We start from the raw sequence: 20,965 nt of genomic DNA on the forward strand, positions 1-20,965 counted from the left end.
AGATTATCAGTGGTCTTGTATGTCTTCCATTTTCTAATAATTGCTCCCACAGTTGATTTCTTCACACCAAGCTGCTTACCTATTGCAGATTCAGTCTTCCCAGCCTGGTGCAGGTCTACAATTTTGTTTCTGGTGTCCTTTGACAGCTCTTTGGTCTTGGCCATAGTGGAGTTTGGAGTGTGACTGTTTGAGGGTGTGGACAGGTGTCTTTTATACTGATAACAAGTTCAAACAGGTGCCATTAATACAGGTAACGAGTGGAGGACAGAGGAGCCTCTTAAAGAAGAAGTTACAGGTCTGTGAGAGCCAGAAATCTTGCTTGTTTGTAGGTGACCAAATACTTATTTTACCGAGGAATTTACCAATTAATTCATTAAAAATCCTACAATGTGATTTCCTGGATCCCCCATTCTGTCTCTCATAGTTGAAGTGTACCTATGATGAAAATTACAGGCGTCTCTCATCTTTTTAAGTGGGAGAACTTGCACAATTGGTGGCTGACTAAATACTTTTTTGCCCCACTGTATATTCAGACAGATAGTTTGAGAAAAATAATGTGTTTATAGAACATTGAAGCATGTAAACATGTTCTTGTAGAAACCTAGAATACAAGTACGAATCTGGGAATTAGCACAATAGGTCTCCTTTAAAGAACTTTGCCAAAGTCACACCAACTATTTGAGGATCAATGGAGAAAGATTCATTCTCATTTTCTGATAACTTCACAGCTTCGCTCATCGCAGATTATTTTCCCCAACAGATCACTGCAAGCTACTGACATTACATGTTCCTCGGTCCAGGACTAAAGCCTATAAGGTGGTGCTACATTTAAATATACACCCCAGTCTCTCTCTGTAGAGTTGAGAATGTGCACCTCACTTACAACCTTTAAAAGTTAGAGCTCAAAATTGCTTTTACCTATAAACCTTTATAAAATGTATCCCCTCCTACAGTTGTCATTCTCATTTAATCTGCTATAAATTTGATTTGTTCTTTAAATATTTCTTCTATATAATTATATTTCCCAGTTTGAAATGTTCCTGTATCTTGCAACTGTCTTTGTGTTGTTGTTTTTTCGTCTTTGGTGAAGCACATTGTATTGCATCTATTTGTGTGTAATGCGCTATATTGATAAAGTCTCATTATCATTATTATTTAACAAACTGTTTTTTATAGATTTCTATAGATAGTTTTTACATTTGTTTTTGTACAAATCAAAAAACTAATATCATTATGTGAAATTGCAATCAACAGTAAGGGTAAGTGTATCATCTGTATCCAATTTATCAATCCAGTGTACTCTCTTCAAAAACAGTGGACTTCAGTAGGTAGTTTTGTGATTACTAAATTGAGCTTTTTGCGTGAGTATATAAACAGGCGCAACCTGCCTGGTGACCCTTGGTAAAGCATCTCTGTACGTATCCAATAACATAAAAGCGGCAATACATTTTTTCTTTTTACCTGCAGCAGGTCATGCGCCGGTCAAATGACCATTCGTTCAGCCCCTCCTCCGAACAGTGATTGTGTAATCATAGCTTGGCAACCGTAACGATGGGCCCAGCAGGTCTGTCAAGCTTCTGCTTTCTCCTGTTAGAGATCTTTTATTTCTCAACATGTTGAAGCGGACAACATGGAGCAGTGGGTAGAGCAATACTGTGGTCAGGTGGGGTCAGTAATGTGCACCTCTAACCACCCAACAGTGATGTCATAGGGTCCTTGAGTACACCTGTGCATCACTGCACCCAGGTATTAAGGGAAAATACTGAAGGAAGACAAAGACAAGATTTTCAGGGATGTTATTTCTATTCTTAAAGATATCAGTATCAGAAGTGTATTTTTTTTAAGTCTCCAAAAGTAAAAAATAAATAAAATAATTTAAGGAGGGTTCTTAGTCTCTATTGAGAATCTTGGTTTTTTTTGTATACTCATCAGACGAGTTAAATTGGGAAACTGTATCTGCTCTGCTGAAGGTGAATAATGGAGTTTGAAAGGGCGGTAATTTGTCCCCTTTTCTTTTTAATATTAATACGGACGATCTATCACTGCAGTAATATGAATGTAGAACTCGGTGCATGGTTGGTAACTCAGTCATTAACCGCCTTATGTGTGCGGATGAGTGGGTGATTTCCTGTCTATGAAGTGCTGGTCTTCAACAGTTACAGAGGACATGTTCACAAGTTTAGTATATATTTTGACATCAAATGTAATGCAAATAAGAGTAATATCATGATTTTCATAGGAAGGGAAGACAGAAAATGACTATTTCTTGATTTCTTCCTGTCCGGCGTTGCCCTTAGAGTGTTTAATGAGGCTAAACTCTTACATTACAGGCCGTTACATAACCGATGATCTATCTGATGATGAGGACATTAACAGACGGTTTCGAAAGTTTTACGCCCAAGCAAACATGTTTTAATTCAGTTGTGTTCAGTGACTGTGAAGACGACTCTTGTACTTCTCTATAAACTACTTCCCACCCATGGTGCTGCTAAAAGGCAGCATGTGGAGACGTGTAGGTTATCTGATTCTGAAAAAGGTATTATTTCAGCTTCAACCATGCCTGAACTGAGCTCCTTCAGGTTCTCACTTAGAATGTTAAACCGTTGGTGTTACAGACTGGATTTATATTTATTTAACTTGTATCATTTTGGACAAAGTAGGTCAAGAACTCAATTTCAAGTTCATTTTGAAAGTTTCAGGAGGGGAAACATCACTGTTTCACTTTGTATTTTTCTTTGGGTAAAAGTTACAGAGGTGGCAAATGGAAGTGTGAGAAAACAAAGTTCTCAGTCTGTCAAGGTTACATAAACACCCAGCACAACACACAGGCCCTGACGTCATGTGCACACGCACACCATGTCACATTTACAATATGATTACTTTCAAAAGGCTGTACCACTCAATACACAGGACTACAACATGCTCAGCAGGGCTTGAAAACAGCAGTCACATGGCAAAAAAGAAGAGACAAGCAGATTCACGCACACATATGCACACCAGAAAACCTGAGACGGATGAACTTCTGTGCCGCCCAATCAATTGAGAGGTGGAGAAAAGAGTTGAGCATCGAGAGAAAACACAGAGGGTGATTATCACTTTGCTGGGACTATAAACATAACCCGTTCTCCTGAATAAGGCCTTTATGCTTACATGACCCCGCTGTTTAAGTATACGCGGGCTGATTAACACACGCAGCTGTTCACTATTAAGCTCTGCTTTCACTTCTCATAAGCAATTCAGCCCAATGGTAAGGTGTGTTCAGTGATAGGGCAAATAAAACAGTTATTTTGGCGTTGCCATGGAAACTGACCCGTGGATCGAAAACAATTTTCTGTGACAAGACACTAACGATGGACTGTCAGACTGAAGGCCACACATTGATCACAATCATCTTGAAGGTTAACATGGTTACAGCATTGCTTAACGTTTTCTTTTTCATCTTCAATATCTGTTGTGTTTCCAGTGTTTACTTTACTGTTGCATGGCAGGAATTTGTATTGCTGTCCTCGTTTTTTTCTTTGGCGTGGTGCACCACTCACTCATCATAAATCTAATAAAAAACCTGTCAAGGTTATCTGTCAGGCAGCAAAGAAAACACGATTCCTTCCTTTTTCCATTGAAAAATGCATCATAACTTTTGATGAACGTTGCATCTTTATACTTATACATGAGGTATTTATAATTATAATATTTTATAATAGTTTCTACCAGAATAGGGGATGCGGACAGTATCCCATCACCTTTACAGGCTTTCTTAGCTTCAAAATAAATGTAGGAACAATTGTGTTACCTTAAGAGCCTCTTTTCATCAGAGCCTCTGGACTGTGCGATAAAGTGCTTCATGGACATAATGCAGTTACATCTAAAACCCGAGTTAAAATAAGTTTACTGTTTTTTCTTCCCAGCAATGTTGATTTTTGGTAGAATATTGGACTGTGCAGCTTCCTAACTGGGATAACAAACCAAAAGTTGTTGATTTTTCACTTAATCCTGGTTGCTCCTTCTTAATTGAGATTCCAACCATTTTTCATCAAACAATGCCACGTTACTGGAAATGTTTTAATGATCATAATTTGTCATGTCACAAAATGTTAATACTGAATGCATCTGCCAAATGTTCCCTGACAATGTATTTTGTTTTCCTACCATATCGGCTCCAAGCAACTTAATCGTGTTATGACTATGTTCAGGCAACCAAACCAGGAGTGCTGTTGGTGTTACGAGTGAAATCCAAAATCAAAATTGACTTATAATAAGTAATGCTTCAGTTACGTAGCCAACCCATTACGTTGCATACCGATCGTAGCCTACTTATTTTTAAGTAAGAAACATGCTTTTTTTACCCCAAAGTACAACCTTTTCTTAAAAGCAACCAAGTAGTTTCCAGTAAACATAGAAGTTTATTTTGAAAGGACAGTGTATGCATGTAATGAGAGGAAAATTGACATGCTGCAAAACCAGCGCGAGAGCGATACCGAGGGTGTCATAGTTTTTAACGTAGTGCCACTGACTAAGCTGCTGTATTTAAGGACTTGGGAGTGAGAACCAGTTGGCACGAGAAAGGACGTATTAAATATATTAACATGAAACCAAAACCACAACCTTTCCCTATCCTCATCCAAGGTGCTTTTGTTGACTTTACCTAACCACAGGCAGAACTCAGGATGTCAATTACTGTCTACGGTGTCAATGTGCTTGTAGGGCAGCGAAGGAATGAAGCACTTCCATCAATAACTTCCTGTGAAAGTTAGCCAGGCACTGTGTCCCTTCAATACAATTAGCAAAACATCCATCCATCCATCTTCCATAACCGCTTATCCAGTTAAGGGTCGCGGGGGTGCTGGAGCCGATCCCAGCTGTCAATGGGCGAAGGCAGGGTACACCCTGGACAGGTCGCCAGCCTATCACAGGGCTGATATATATAGACAGACAACCATTCACACTCACATCCACACCTACGGGCAATTTAGAGTCTTCAATGCACCTAAGCTGCATGTCTTTGGACTGTGGGAGAAAGCCGGAGAACCCGGAGAGAACCCACGCTGACACGGGGAGAACCTGCAAACTCCACACAGAAGGTTGTCCAGCCCGGGAATTGAACCCGGGCCCCTCTTGCTGTGAGGCGACAGTGCTAACCACTACACCACCGTGCAGCATTAGCAAAACAGAAAAGTATATAAATGTCATTTCTAGTAGACAGGTTTGGAATTTGTGTGTGTACAGTTTTAGCACTATATAGTGCCCTAGAATCTTCATAATGGAAGAAAAACTGCAGTGTCCATAGTATGGGAAGCTACATTACTTTTCACTGAATTTCCCATAATGCAATGCTGTAGGACTAACTCCAGTTTTGAGAGACGGTAAGGAAATTAAAACATACTGCAATGCAAATTCTTTGGTTTGACATAATAGATGTAATTCCTCAACTGATAAATAAACACCCAAAAATAAAATCATATATTCTACATGTAGGGGCCGATGCTATTTAGAAAAAGTAGTCCTAACCAACTGCTCAAGCAGGATTTCACTAAACTGTTGCAGTGCTTTTACAAACTATTGATCCATTTTTTTTATTAGTGAACCACTGCCAACATCAACAGGTTTCAGCAGCCTGTCATCACTGAATACACGGCTCAGCAAAAACCTGCGGTCTGAAAGGGATCAGCTATATTGGTAACTTCAATCTTTTCTAAGGACGGAGGCATCTTCAGTTCAATTCCTCACGTTGATATGTACTGTGGAAACACTTGTATCTTATCCTCTTCATCATTCTTGCTATAGGTTTAATCTTTGTTGACTCAAAGAATAATTTTTTTATTGACTGAAACACTCAATCATGCAAAAGTACAACAGGATTTTGTCTTGTTTGTTTCGTAAAAAAACATCTGTGCGATTGAACTTGTGCACCACAGCATTTCACACCTGTTCAATATAAAGGTAATGTGTTCCGACAATAGACAGGAATTCTTTTATTCTCGACGTCACACACATTCTCTTATCTCTTCCTCCATCCCTCTCTTTGTAAACAGTGACTGAGAAAGGGGTCAGTCAATTTCAACTAAATGTATTAGATCTAAACAACAGCATCTCACAGGCCATCTGGATGCTTGCAAAGTGCAGTGAACTTGCACCCATTTTTTATTTTTTTTTCTTAAAATTCAGAGCTGAAATCATGTATTTTCCAACAGCCCCTTTCTGTACAAACAAGCAGTGTTTAAAAATGACACGAGTTAATAAGCAGCTTGTTTGTCTTCTCTTAAACCCACAAAAGCTCCACCGGTGTTTTAAACCTGCATCCCTCTGATAAGTTGTAATTGCTCTCATTATTGCTGACAGGATGTTGTAGTAGGGCTCTTAATGAGTCAGAATGGATGGAAGTTGAGTTACTGTTAAACCCCCGGTGTAAATGCTGTTTAATCAGTGTGCCAATCAAACACATGCAGCTTGAATTGAAAACTGTGGTGTAAAGTAACTACTGGAATGTTCCGGACCAACAAAGGCGGAGGCAGACTCAGGGGTCTTTACAAAATGTGGCGACGGTAGGAAGCAGGCGGCACGAGGGATGAAAGGCGTCTGGAGAGCAGTGAGAAACTCAGGTAGGGAACGAGGCACATGCTGGAAAAACACACAAGAACAAAAATTGCAGTTAAAAAGAACAAAAAGAACTGCAGCAATGTAAGTATTTCAAACAGCCAAGGAACTAGAGCAAAGAAAGCAACATTCAACCACTACCGAACAAGACAGAATTATCTGGCACAGGAGTGGAGTCATGACCGGGTTTATATGGAGAAGGTGATTGAGGATGATGATTGAGGAACCTCGTTGCCGCTCCAGAGGAAAACCAGCCACACCTCCTGCCGTGCACACACACTGCAGGGAAAATGAGAAACACAGAGGGGAGGGGGGGGGGGGAGAGAGAGAGAGAGAAACAGAAAGACCAAAAAAACAACACAAAAAACACAAACCATGACAAACGGCCTGATACTCTTAAAACAAACAGCCACTGTTCCCTCGGCCCATCGCCCTGAAAATACACTCTCAGATACATTAATTACTATGCAGAATGACATCATCAGACCTCATTGCCTTTTTGTTTCCTACTGGCAAAAGCATGACCCAGCACTCTGCCTCTTGGTACTTGTTGCCTTCGTTGGTTATGTTTAGGCATGAGGAGTGAGATCAAACGGGTTTCCGGTCCAATCGGACATTTTCTGGACTATTGGGGTTTAGGAATAATGGTCCGTTGGATCAATGGCATGGCACCGTACTCTACTTGAGATATTCCATTTGATGTTTTATACTTATACTTTATACCTCTACTTATTTTACAGAGTCTGATTGAGCTACACGCCTACTGCAATTAGAATCAGCCCCACCTTTACCAGCTGCAATATTAAAATGATACATTAATATATTAATAATCATAATCAAGTAACATAATATGCATATTCTGAAATATGCCATTCAGCATCATGAGCACTTTTATAAATGAATGAATGAATGAATGAATGAATGAATATACAATGATAATGCTGTACTTCCTAAGTAACAGGGTGGTATTGCTACTTTTACTTGACCTTGGTTGTGTCTCAAGGGCTTAGATTTTGTCAGATGTCCTTTCTTTGATAAATGCCTTAAGTTTTTGTAATGAAATCATTTGAGTGTCTACTGATCTCTGGACTTAGCGGTTGTTTGTGACCGATCCGTTCCAAAAACACAATAGGGTATGACATAATTATATATCAGATCATCAATATTATATCAGATATCGGACTTAGGCTACTAATCCAGGGAACTATCCATATGTAATAGTGGAGGAGAATGTCACCCTGCCTGTGTTACGGCTGCTAGTTAGCTACGCTATCATCTTTAGCATGGATGTTGAGTGGCTGCAGGAGATTCATTTAACATACAACACATTACGAGTGTGTGTATTTTCACATTAACAGTCCTGGCAGGCCTGCAGTTTGTTCTATCATAGTGTCGGTATTTTGGCTTGTTAAACAGACAGTAAGAGTCTCTCTCCATGACCTCGATAACAATTTATTCAAACTCTCAATAGTTTGTGTGTCTATAAACTGCAAATCCTGCCAGTTGGTTTGTCACATTCAGTGTCTTTCGGTGCTTTAAAAGTCCAGTCACCCACCTTGCTCTCAATAAACCATTCAACATCTAGAGCCATTTCTAGAAGGTCTTTTTAAACACTTTGTTGTATATGCACTGCTGTTCCAACTAATTTCTAACTCTAGCACGGTAACCATAGTAACCTCTCACTACTCTCTATTCAGCATCAGACTCAAACATCCTCTGGCCTTGCGTTTTATTACTTGATCAAAATGAGTGTGTGTGTCAGAAAACATCTAGTCACACCACACACTATCTATCGAAGCAGATTTAAGGAACCGGTCAGGCACATTGTTATTTATTTGATAGGACTTTTTTCATTCTTTAACTACACTTTTATTTAAAATATTCACATTGACAACATTATGAATGACTTGTCAATTTGCCGTTGCATTCCTCTTTAAAATGATCTTCTTACTTTTGATCTCATGTATAGAAATCTAATAGTTGAATATTGCTATATATCCAAAGTTGCCATAAAAATGTGTAACTCCTTAAGTTGCAAATGCTAAAACATAAGTAGACATACAGTAAAACCTGTTAAGTTTTACATAAATTGATGTTTATGTATCTGTGTTTTGAGGGGTAATAATCCAAACAGGTGCAGAAGTAGTACACTTCTACACCTGTTTGTTTGTGAAGCCTACTTAACCTACAGTTCATATAAATTGCTTTGGAATACATTTAAATGTAATGCAAGAGCTCTGATACCAGAATTATGTTGGTATCAGCAGATATCCAAATTCAGGTATTAGAATCGGATCGGAAACGAATAAAAGTGGATTATGCATCTCTAATTATTGTTCCTGTCAGGGTACATCTGATCTCTATATATTCATTTCTCTAAGCCATGTAACAGAATAGATAACTGAGTGGTATTCATTTCAGAAGCAATAAAGCCAGCGAGAACAAAAATACAGAAATATTGAGACAATCGGTTGACTGAAGAGAAACGAGGCTTCCCTGTGGCTTTCATACTTCCACAGCTCAATTCCCTTAGGCAGCCCCTTAACGTAGGACTTCCTCAGGAAGTTGAACGAGGAAGTTAATAGCCTGTCTGTGTAGGAGAACCCGTGTCTATCTGTTATAGTGGTTTTGCTGTTTCCATCACGCCTTTGATAGCCCCCTTTAACCCACGTACACTGAGGAATGATCACAGAACTGTTCCTCGGACTATTATCCAACAGCCATCAGCCATGAAATTGAATCCTGCTATCACATGGTGGGATGTATCTAAAGGGTGTGCAGGGATGAAAAGAAACCTCGGGTGTTGTCACAGTCTGAATGCACCCACTGATGTACTGACATCTTATCTTATCAAACCCTAAAATGATTAAACGAGAGGCAAACGGGTGCTGCAATAAAGATACATCAAAAACACTCAACCACAAAGGGGAACACAGGATAAAACTGCCATTTCCTCTGTTCAAACAGAATTCCTCTGGTATTTAATATCTTCTCAACTAATTCATACTCAGATTACTATCAGACATACGTTGCAGTGGATTCATTCATTATTTCTTTGGTTTTAAACCTTGTTGGTGTGATGGACAGTCCCCTCTTTGAAATATAGGAATTGAGAAGGTTGAGATGTTATTACTATTAAGATGAGAGGCTGCCTGGATCCACAAGTTAGAGATGCAATGTGCAAGATCTGGCCACATGCTCCAAACGTAAAAAGTAGTAAGTTAGCATCCACATAAGCTGCATTTCCCCACCCATTTCTAAAGCTTAATTAAAGGAGAGAGTTCTGCAGCAGCTTAAAATAAAACTGCCAAGGATCAGTGAGTAACGCCACTGCCATTCACAGATGGACTTGAATGTGTAGGCGACAGTAGCACTTCTGTATGACTGTGACACCAAGTACCAATTATTGGGCCGAGGCCTGCGACGTCTCTGCTGCAGAGAAAGCAGATAAGAAGCTTGTGTGTACTTGATAGAAAGGTGACAGAGGGTGAAGGCAGAGAACATAATTTACTGTAGAGTAACTGGTAGCTTAGCTCACTGCACTTCCCAAGTAGCTTGCCCAGCACTGCTAACAGCTTTATTTGAAGGATGGCTTTTGTTTGGCTCAAGTCCACTAGCAGCTAGGCTAATTTATGCAGTGTAAAATACCATAAGCTTAAGCTAATAGTTTAAGCAACAATGCCCCACCATTATGTGTTTGTCCCTAGTATACAGCACAGCAAGGCGTAATAAACATGACACAAAGTAAGGACACCCCTTTTCTTTGACCTGTACTATGTCCAGGGTCTACTGCTTGACATTCATTGCCATCGTTGCAATCCACACCTTCACAATCCTCCATTTTGTGCCCTTCCTCCCTTGAGAGGTGTTTGTGAAAAACACATGCACCTGGAATTTTCCTTTTTAGAGGCCCAAATGCCCTTACAATCCCAATTCTGGTCGGCCGCTGTATCTGTATGATGTAATTATCTATGTGCTGAGTGAGTATGCAGAATCTCCAAGCAGGTGTTAGTCACTTCCCATTACATCCTTTGGGAGGCCATATAATGGGCAGTTCCAAAACACCCTGGCTTCGTGCACAGACCCCGGCCAAAAATCATCATCTCTGATGGAATGTGAATGTGCAATTACAAATAACTCCAGGGAAGCCATTTTGTTCTAGTAAGACAATTGCTAGTCAGCCAGCTCATCCTCTCTGGGCCATCATATACCCACAGACAGACAGCATTCTCCATACACACAAAAATCAAGCAGCAAGGTCTGAGTAGAGGCAGTGTTAGATAATATAGCATTCTTTTTCTCAATATATCAGAAGAGTAACTATACATTTATGTGTTAACATGTAAAAAGCCCTGTCTGCTATTGCGAAATGTCACCTAATTTGCACACTCTGACATTACAAGCCCAAAACTCGGCCTTCGCAGCTCAAGTTTCAATAAATGTTTTGTTACGTTTTGTCATGGAAGAACGTGTTCAACGTTTAAGGCCGTTTAGCTGCAAACAACCAAATTCCTTTACGAACCAAAAAGCAAAGTGGATGAGGAACACAGACAGTTTCACGAAAGATCAACATCGAGCTATCTTTTGTATGCCACCTGCCTGATAAACAAAGAAAAAGTGTTTCTGAGGGATTGCATTTTTTAAGTTACTCATATTCTATGAAGAAGAGTTTTTTCAACAACATCCCTCTATCAGCAAACACAGTGGCAGAGCTTATTAGCAAGTTATCAAGTGATATTTACGATCAGTTACACGTACAGTCCAAATCAAGGATGTCCCTGGCACAATAAAAAATTGCACCTGGGACACAGAGAAACTAATTGTTGCAATTGAAATTATTACGTTTATGTGTCATGGTTGTCTACTTTAGAGAGAGAAACCTTGAGCTAGTGAAATGAAAAAACAAACAAAGTATGCCAGTATGTAATAATTTGTAATTAAACAAAGCTTATTAAGTTCAATGAAATATATCAATCTGGGACAGGTGAAAGTAGAATTCTGGATAGTAGTGGGACACTGAGGAAAACCTATTTCGAGCCCTGGTTACATGAAAGAAAGAGTTTTTTCGGCGTACTCTGTGGCGCTTGACAAAAGCACAGACTAAACCGGCAATGCTCAGCGAGTTTTTTTCATCAGGGGTTTAAATGACCAGTTCGAAGTGACGGAAGAGTTTGCTGAGTTTGTGTCTAATGTACGGCCGCACCACAGCTATGAATATATTTCAGCAGCTCTGCAACGCAATTGAGTTCGCTGGACTGCCATGGAACTGGTAGGCATTACCACTGATGGAGCCCTGTCAATGACAGGCAAACATGAAAAACGGACTGGTTGTGCTGGTACAAATAAAGTTTGAGGAGGAAAATGCCGATCCAGTAGTTGTTCTCCACTGCATTATACACCAACGGGCACTATGCAGCGGATGCTTGACAAAGGAACGTGTTTGTTGTCCTGAAATACTTAAGAGCACCATTAGTTCTGGGCCTTTTTAGGATAAAGGAAGTCATTATATGTTGATGTACTTTACTGGGATGTGCTGGCTCAGCAGGGAAAATGCCATGAGGAGATTTTTTGGGTTGAGAGCATAAGGTAAAAGATTCATACAAAATGGCAGAATGGATGTTCAACATGGGTCATGGACCTTGCATTTCTATTGAACATAACAAAGGAGACGAACATCCTCAATCTGAGGCTCCAGGGCCCTGGACTGTTCATCACAGCTGCTTATGAAATTGTGAAAGTTTCTAAACTGACATTGTGGAGCCCATTTGCATTTTTAAGGCATGCAGATCTCCTGTGGAGGAGGGAAAAGCGTTCATTGGTGATGAATGTGCCTCTGCTTTTGAAAACCTACTGCAGGAGATTTATCAGCATTTTGCTGACTTCAAGGAACCCCATGACACTTCCCAGCTGTCCCCCTTCTCAGCTCATGTGGAAAGAGTCCCAGGTGTGTTGCAAATGGAACTTCATGACTTGCTGTGTTACAGCGAGCTAAAAACAGAATTCAGTGAGCCAAAGGGAAAAGCAGACATGAGTGGACGTTTTCTGAGAGAATTACCTTTATCCATCCCAGACCTGTCCAAAGTGTTCAGTCGGGAATTGGGCCATTTTGGAAGCACATATCTGTGTGAGAAACTTTTCTCGGCTTTAATAAATTCAAGTACATGTTGAGGCTTAGTGATGCCCATCTTGAAGCTGTACTCAGGGTTTCAACCATCAGGGGAAATGTGGCTCAGCTGCATGAGCGGTAAAGTTGCCAGGTGTCTGGCAAGAAAAATAATAAAGTAACAAGTGTATTCAGGGATTGCATTTCTTCATCTTATTTAAGAAAAAATAAATTAAGGAAAACAGATTTTGTGTAGAATGCCAGACAGCAGCTCACACTGCTGTCTTCTATTCTACACCCTCTCCAGCAAGTGGCGTAGCAGCGACAGGGCCCTCTTGGTAGAGTGCTCCACCCGTGCTTAAAGAACTATGGTTACATTATTGTAACCTGTGATTTCAGGAGAGTATTACCCAAAGAGTTCAGTAGAGGGCAGAGCCTGTATGAGCTAGAACTTCCTCTATTCATTTATTATTATTCCTGATACAGAGACGGAACGGTTAGGATCTTATGGACATAGAACTTCTCTGCATTTCTCCTCTTCAGACAGGTAACCTGTCACACACACAGATTCCAAGGTTGTTGGCTACCACCATATGGCTACAATTAAATAATCAAAACCATAGCTTTCGTGACATTTTATTTTTACTGTCAGTAAAAGTTTCTTCCATTTACCCTGGAAAGTTACATTTTTCTTTCTAGTCAAGTTGATTATTATGGGAGTTTTTCAGTTAATTCATGCATTCACATTAACACGACCCAAACTCTCTAATCATTCAAGTAAAAAACAAAATATGGCAACAGGTAGTGACAGTTAAATCACATACAAGGTTACGAGGTTCATTTAATATAATTGTACAAAATGGTTCCGCAACAAAATGAAGTTTGTATTTCCATTTGGCTTCAAGAAAAACAACTAGGTTATATGGGGGAGGATGAATGTTGGAGTCTCAAAACCTGAGAAAAAGAAACTGCGAGGAAAGGAGGTGTGGCTGCCAATCTGAAACGCCTGGAGTCTGTTTGTGAGGCAGTCTAATAACCAGTGGCAGAGGGCTGGAATCAACAAATTACATTCTGATGTAGGAGTTGTTATTTTCAAGATTAGTGAGGGCTAAGTGGAGGTTAGTAGAAACGGCATCCTCTGTGGATCTGTCGGCTCTGTATGCAAACTGGTGAGGTGAGGTCTAGGCTGGTTGTTATGCTGTTTTTGATGTGCTGGAGAACTAGTCTCTCAAAGCATTTCATCGGAATAGGGGTGAGTGCCACAGGGAGGTAATCATTTAGACTTGACACTGCAGACGTTTTATGTACTGGGGCCATTGTGGCTGTCTTGAAGCAGGTGGGAAAACTCTCACGTGACAGGGATTTCAATCAGGAGAGACCTTTCAAATGAGGAAAAGATAATCGTTTATTATTGACAGATGATATGTGATGATTAAGTCTTGACAGAGTCCACCTGACCTAAACGCAGTTTCTTTTGACGCTGGATGGAGCTGTCACCTCTCTTTTCATCCTGGCTCTCTGGTTGGGGTATAATTTAATTGTCTTTGCAATCACCACGTCATCAACACATTTGCTGATGATGTCACTGATGATGTATATTCCTCAAGATTGATGTCGTTCTCCTGGGTGGCAGCATCCCTGAACATGTGCCAGTATGTACATTCAAAACGGCTGTAACCTCATCTCGCCACACTTTTCTTGGTTTGATAAAACATAATTTTTGCTACAACAAAGACATGGAATATTTAGGGCGATGACATAAATTAATTGGGATATCATTTTGTTAATGCTTCACAGGGACTCACTTTTTTCTATTCACATGAACTGCAGATTCTCACATCCCAGGCTTCGGTTCTCCCAAATGACTACTAAAATGATATCACCTCTAGTGATATCTATCCTTCCGCATAATTATGGGGGCATTCAGCAGGATTTAGGGAGATGGAAATCATACCTGTCACTAAGGTGAAAAAAAGACTACAACGTGTCCCAAACCCAGCATACTAATTCAAAGCAGGTTTTTAGGACATGGTGTGATCACAGTGGGAAAGTGACAAAATGAAGTATACTCAAACAACACATCATGAATACTAAATACAACTGACTGAATATTACACTGTGGGATAAAGACATACATCAACAGCCCACTCAAGTCAAAGGAAATGGAGGAGCTCTGACAGCGCGAAAAACATATAAAAAATAAATTGGTGGGTGGTGAAACAGCTCCAGAAAGATTATGGAAAACAAAATTAGGTAATCAATCTTGTGTTTGGGAAGTAACTTGCCATAACCTTTCTAAATCGCATTTGATTAAATACAATGGCAGTTCCGAGGGAGGAAGGGCCCTGAAATTGTAAGGCCCCTGTAACTGTGGAGAAAAAATGTGCACATTTTTGACCTCACATATATCTCAAGAGATGTGAAACTGTGATAAATAATATGTATGTTAACACTGAATGACTATTCTTGAAAATATATATATGCATTGTTAGTCTTTTGGAGAGACAAACCTATGGGGGTGGTGCTGGTATTTAACCGTTGTACTTACTATATTACCCCTAAAATATACCCCTAAAATCACATGTGTCCGCTGCCTAACACCCCCATATGAAATGGTGAAGAACCCAAACCAATAAGACGTCTAATGTTGCCCGTGTTATATCACTTCCTGTTTGTAGAAAGCAGCTAAGTATGTTGAGTTATTTTTGGTATACCAACAGTATACTGTGATGATTAGTGTGTAGAATGGATTTAAGCCAAAATAATCTTCACTCTACTGGCAAAACTAATTGAGAGCAGCCAAATCATGAACTCAAATATAACTAGTATGTTGCAGCAGATGTTAAAATAATTGAATGCCATGTATTCATTCTGTGCCTGGTGTAAACAAATACAGTATTGCTCTGTTACCTCTTGTCACCTTTTCTTACCCCTTGGCTGATGAAATATTGATCATGTCCATTATTCTCTCTGCAAGTGACTCTATGCTGCATGAGATATGATAGATAAAAATAATACAAATAGGGACTATTTATTGCATGAACAGTTGTGTGTTTATTTGATACAAAAGGGCAAAGTATAACCAGGCAGTATAGTGAGTAGGAGTGAAATATTCCCACCTTATTGTCTTTATGAACATGAAAATACGTCTGCCTCATAGTTGTTAATAAATCCATTTAATGTATTATTGCCAATTGTGATTTCTTTCAATGCAGGAGTTACGTTATGTGACATTTGAAATAGATACTTATTAGCACATTTTCCTTTTAGTGACTTGCCAGACAGAGGATAAATAACCAGGAATACGTATTTTGAAATAGGATGTAAAACTGCGTCCGTGATTGATTAGTGTGACAGTAGAATCATAAAACCGTTATACCTCAGCAGGAGATGATATAAAAGTATGCTTTAAAAAATAAATCAAAATGGGTTGTTTCAGAAAGCAATTTCAAGTCTTTATACATTTAGAATCCCATCTATGCATTTTCATAAGAATCATATTACTGTTTTGCTTCGAATAACAAAAAGCTCTTTCCAACACTGACTGAGTGGTTCACTATAATTCATTTTCGGAAAGTCAACTTTTTTGTTCACATACTTTTCAACTTTATCTTGCAGTAGGCAAATTAAGTAGGTCTATAATACAAGAATACAAATGAAATTACAAATGAAGATTAATAAACTATTCCTTTTACTTTTATGCTGCAACCTCAAATTCCTTAAGTGAGAACAACTACAAAATAAATGTTAATTAGTTAGTTAGTCAGTTTATTAATTAGTAAAGAACATTACATCTTTGGCTACATAGAGTAAAAATACATACAGGATAAACAGTAGGGACAAAGTATCAACTAACAACATATATATAAAAATCTGGCAGCAACATCCAGGTCTGAAAAATGAAGCCAATGTCGAAGTGCCTGAGCTTGCATTCTTCTCTAATTGCCATCAGGGGGGCGACTCCAGATTGTATAGAAGTCTATGAGAAAAATGACCCTACTTCTCACTTGATTTATTACCTCAGTAAACATTATAAACATGAGTTTATGGTCTCCATCTCTAGTTCAAGTCTTCATCAATACAGCATGATGTTCATTAAGGCTTTAAAACAGCAGTCCACAAACCAATGGGTGACGTCCCATCAACTATTTCCACTTCTTGTATACAGTATATGTATAAAATGTACTAGCGCAGTGCCAGTTCGGGGTGTGGCTATTTGCAGCGCATGCCTGTTTCAGAACGGGCCGATTGCTTTTACCTCAGGGCAGCATTGTTAGAGAACTGCTCATTGCTCAATGACTCCAGGGAAGGGAAGAAGAGTTCAGTTGTGACGGCCGTATATCCAACATTACGCAGCATTGCAGGAGGGCTAGACCAAAGTAGGCTTTGCATTCAGCATCCTAATTGTATTTGGCAAGAAATACTTGCTGTACACATTTGGACAGAAGCTCAAAGTGCAGAGGAGGGTGGGAAAAGATATGGAAAGCTTTACTCTTTACATGTCATTTATATGTCTCTCTTGGTTGCATCTGGAGCTTCTCCATAATTACAGTAGCTATATTTGCTATTTTCTGCTATTACAGTTTATTCCTGATGTAGCCACCAGGGACTAGTGAGTAGGGCAGGTGTAGCATATTATTGATGAAAGTCTCCGTCCACAGAACAGGACATATAAACACAGGCCTAGTCATGGCCAGCTCTTGTTTTCTGGCATCCTACCACTTACTGTTTGTGGTCTATTTTGCCAAGCATAAAGACATGTGGCAGACAGCAGCCTTTTGGATCAGACTGTGGGAGACTGCTGCATAGACGAGGCAAGGGGCCCACCGTCCAACTAATTGAAGACCTTTTATCTGCGGTTTCTAGGATTTTAATGTTGATTTTATACAGATTTTCCATATTTCCCTTTGCCTTTTGTAAACCGGAGCCAATGCACAAGGTTTTTATAGTTTTCAAGCCAGGCCCCAATGATCTGAGTGTCATTATTTGCCATCACCTGAGTGAAGTGTTTATTCTATTGCATGTTATTTATCTCCACGGAGTTAACTGTGTGTGTGATTTTAAAGTGTAGATTCACTGCATGTTACCTATTTTATATAAGTTTCTGGTTAGGTATTTTAAGTGGTATATCACTGGTCCCTAGTTCAATAAATCCTGCTTGGAAACTGAACAGCCTATTGTTGCAGAATATTTGTACAATAAAAGACGACTTACCGCTCTCCAACCTAGTGTCCTTATTTATGATTTTATTACTCCTTATTCCTGCATTGTAGTCTAGTAGCTTTGGCGCTTTGCTACATTCCTGACATCCAGACTTGACACCACATGACCATACTCAATAATAAAATACTTTCCACCAGAGTTTGTACACCAACATTAAAAAATAATTGACTTAACTTCCTAAATACAACCAATCTTGATAATGTGTTCAGTATTCTCTGTTAAGTTAAGGAGAACATCAATCATCTTTTCAAGACTTTTAAAACTACTGAAAATGTCATTTTTAAATGTTGCAGCTTGTCAGGAGACTAGTGTTGATAGAAAACAACAAAGGTATTAGAAATGGATACCTTGTAGTGCATCTGTGTTTAGAGTAATCATCTCTGAAAGCCCAACTTGTAGATTATTTTATACGCAAAGCAGATGTTAAATGCTTAAACTCTCTCCATATATTTGCAAAGAATAGATTGCTTTGACACAAAAAACATGGCAGAGTTGATAAAATGGACGTGACGAAGACCTTTGAGAAAGTAATGATTTAGTGACCTCTGCTGGTAAAGGTTAGTATCACAGGAATGAAGTGAAGCGTATCTTTGATCTACAGTTCATGTTATCTTCAACCCATCCATTTAGATGCAGGATCCGACAGGCAAAAAAATACACAGACACAATTTCATACTCATCAGTTTTGTTTCATATTTACAGTCATTAGGTGGCATTATTATTATTATAATTATTAACCACCATGACCCCCTCATTACGGATTGAGAGAACCAGGACAGAGCAGAGAGAGCAGAGGAAAGGCACAACACGGCACGTAACACTTGTTTAAACATTTTTCACAACATGTACTGTCCATGGCAGAGTGCCTCTGTTATAATTCCACTAGGGAGCAGCACCAAGAAGAAAAAGAAGACGTCCAGTCCTGGCATGAGTATGACATCACACAGTAACATAGTAAATGGATGATGAATGCACAGATCACAGAGCCTATTTAAATGATTGAATTAAGTTCAATTCATACAATTAGACCCACATAAGTAATATAATATACCTGCTTTAACGTACTCTTATTTGTTGTTTTAACTTTTTTACCAAATGTGATTGTATATTTTCATAATTCTATTTTTAAATGATGTCTTTAGTATTACACTGTGTTTTGTTATTTACTGTACACACCAATTAATCACTTAGCCACATTACTTGTATGTGTAACGTACTTGGCAATAAACAGCTTCAGATTCTGATTCTGGGACTGGAGGTGCCATAAAATCAAACAAGCCAGGATCAGAATGGGACAGGACAGGAGATCAGTGTTGGAACTCTGATCAACATGGCTGTGCACTTGAAGCTTGTGTTGTCTGCATAACCTGTACAAACCATCCAGCCCACACATCGCCACCATATATAGGGAATGATATAGGCCACCATGGAGCAGAGCCCATTCATCTGGACATGGACATCTTCATTTCCAAATCACACGGCGGATGCAGACCCAAACAGCAACATGTTGTAGTCGTATGCAATCCCTTGGAAAGCAGAAAGCAACACACTAGAGCCACATGGTAAAGGCCAAGCCAGTGATGAGGTCAGTGAATGCACTCTCACCACCTGATTGATGGCAGCTGCAGCCTGCACAGAAAAAGTAAACTTTCAACAACCTGAATGGATTTGTCTCAGTTAAAGTGACATAAAAGTGTGCAAGAAACTTTTTAAATTACACATCTTGTTAAGATACAATGTGTCAAACGTCCCAAATAGAACAAGGTTCTCTAAAAACAGCTCAGTCATAATAGGCCGTTCAATGGTTAGGTGCTAGATGTGCTCATCTGTATCTGTATCATCTGTGGTGATGCAACAGCTCAACAACTGATCCTCTCTTTGTGGCATCGCTGAATTCAAACACAAGGAAACTAAGTATTTTCTATACAACCGACGTGGACACACACTTTGGGCATACGTTACACTGCCGTCTGAGGATATAATGAAGTGGTCGATGGCAACAATTGTTAATCATTAACATTATTTCCACTATCATCTTGGATAGGCCAAATAAGCTTGATTGGTCAGCCAGAACAGAAGGTGGCAGTAGAGAGTGGAGCCCAGAGGACGCAGAGGGAGTCCCCGCAGCACCTGAATCCTGAATTATTCAGCCTTGAATCCTTATTTTGTATCTCTCTGTGCTTGTTTTAGAGTCATTTCTTCATTTCTTAATAGAACTTATCCTTTGTTTATTTTGCTCCAGAGAAGTTGTCCTACTTGTATGACTGCCTCCAACCTCTTTTTAAAGTAAAGACTGATGAAATGATTTTTGAACACTTGCATATGGGTCAAACTTATTGTTTTGGGGTGAAGAATGTAACATTAATGACTGCATTGTCATAAAAAAACAACAAATCGGATTTCCTTGAAAGCTACTAAGAAAAAGAGTGTCCTGTCCTCTGCAGTGATACAGTATATTAAGTCATATTACATGAAAGCTATTGAAAAATCATGAAATAAAATTGGAAATATAAAATAAAAAAAGTATTAAAATCCAATATGAAGATGTGTGCTACAAAAGAAAAACATTTTAAATAATAATTTTAATATTGTGCGAGTATGAAACACTGGGGTGTGTGTGTGTGTGTGTGTGTGTGTGTGTGTGTGTGTGTGTGTGTGTGTGTGTGTGTGTGTGATGTAAAAATGTGTGATGTGTGTGTGTGTGTGTGTATGTGTGGCAATGTAATAAACACTATTATATACATTGCTGATCAGAACTAACTTCCCGGCTGTGTGTTTTCCTTTAACAGAAGCCGCTGTAACGTGACGCGGACGTCTCCATCCACACACCCTCATCCATCCTCATCCACCCTCATCCATCCTCATCCATCCTCATCCAGCGCACCTCTTGCGTCCCCGTCCCCCCTCCTCTCCTCTCCTCTGGCCCAGCCCACCTCTCCTCCCTCCCTCTCCTCTCCTCTCCTCTCCTCTCTCTCTCCCCCCTCGGGTGTGTGAGCCAGCATCACCCGCTCCATCCAGCGGAGCTCTGGCCGAAGAACCGCTGGAGAA

Source organism: Anoplopoma fimbria, chromosome 12 (genome assembly GCF_027596085.1).
Source record: "Anoplopoma fimbria isolate UVic2021 breed Golden Eagle Sablefish chromosome 12, Afim_UVic_2022, whole genome shotgun sequence".
NCBI classification, from domain to species: domain Eukaryota; kingdom Metazoa; phylum Chordata; class Actinopteri; order Perciformes; family Anoplopomatidae; genus Anoplopoma; species Anoplopoma fimbria.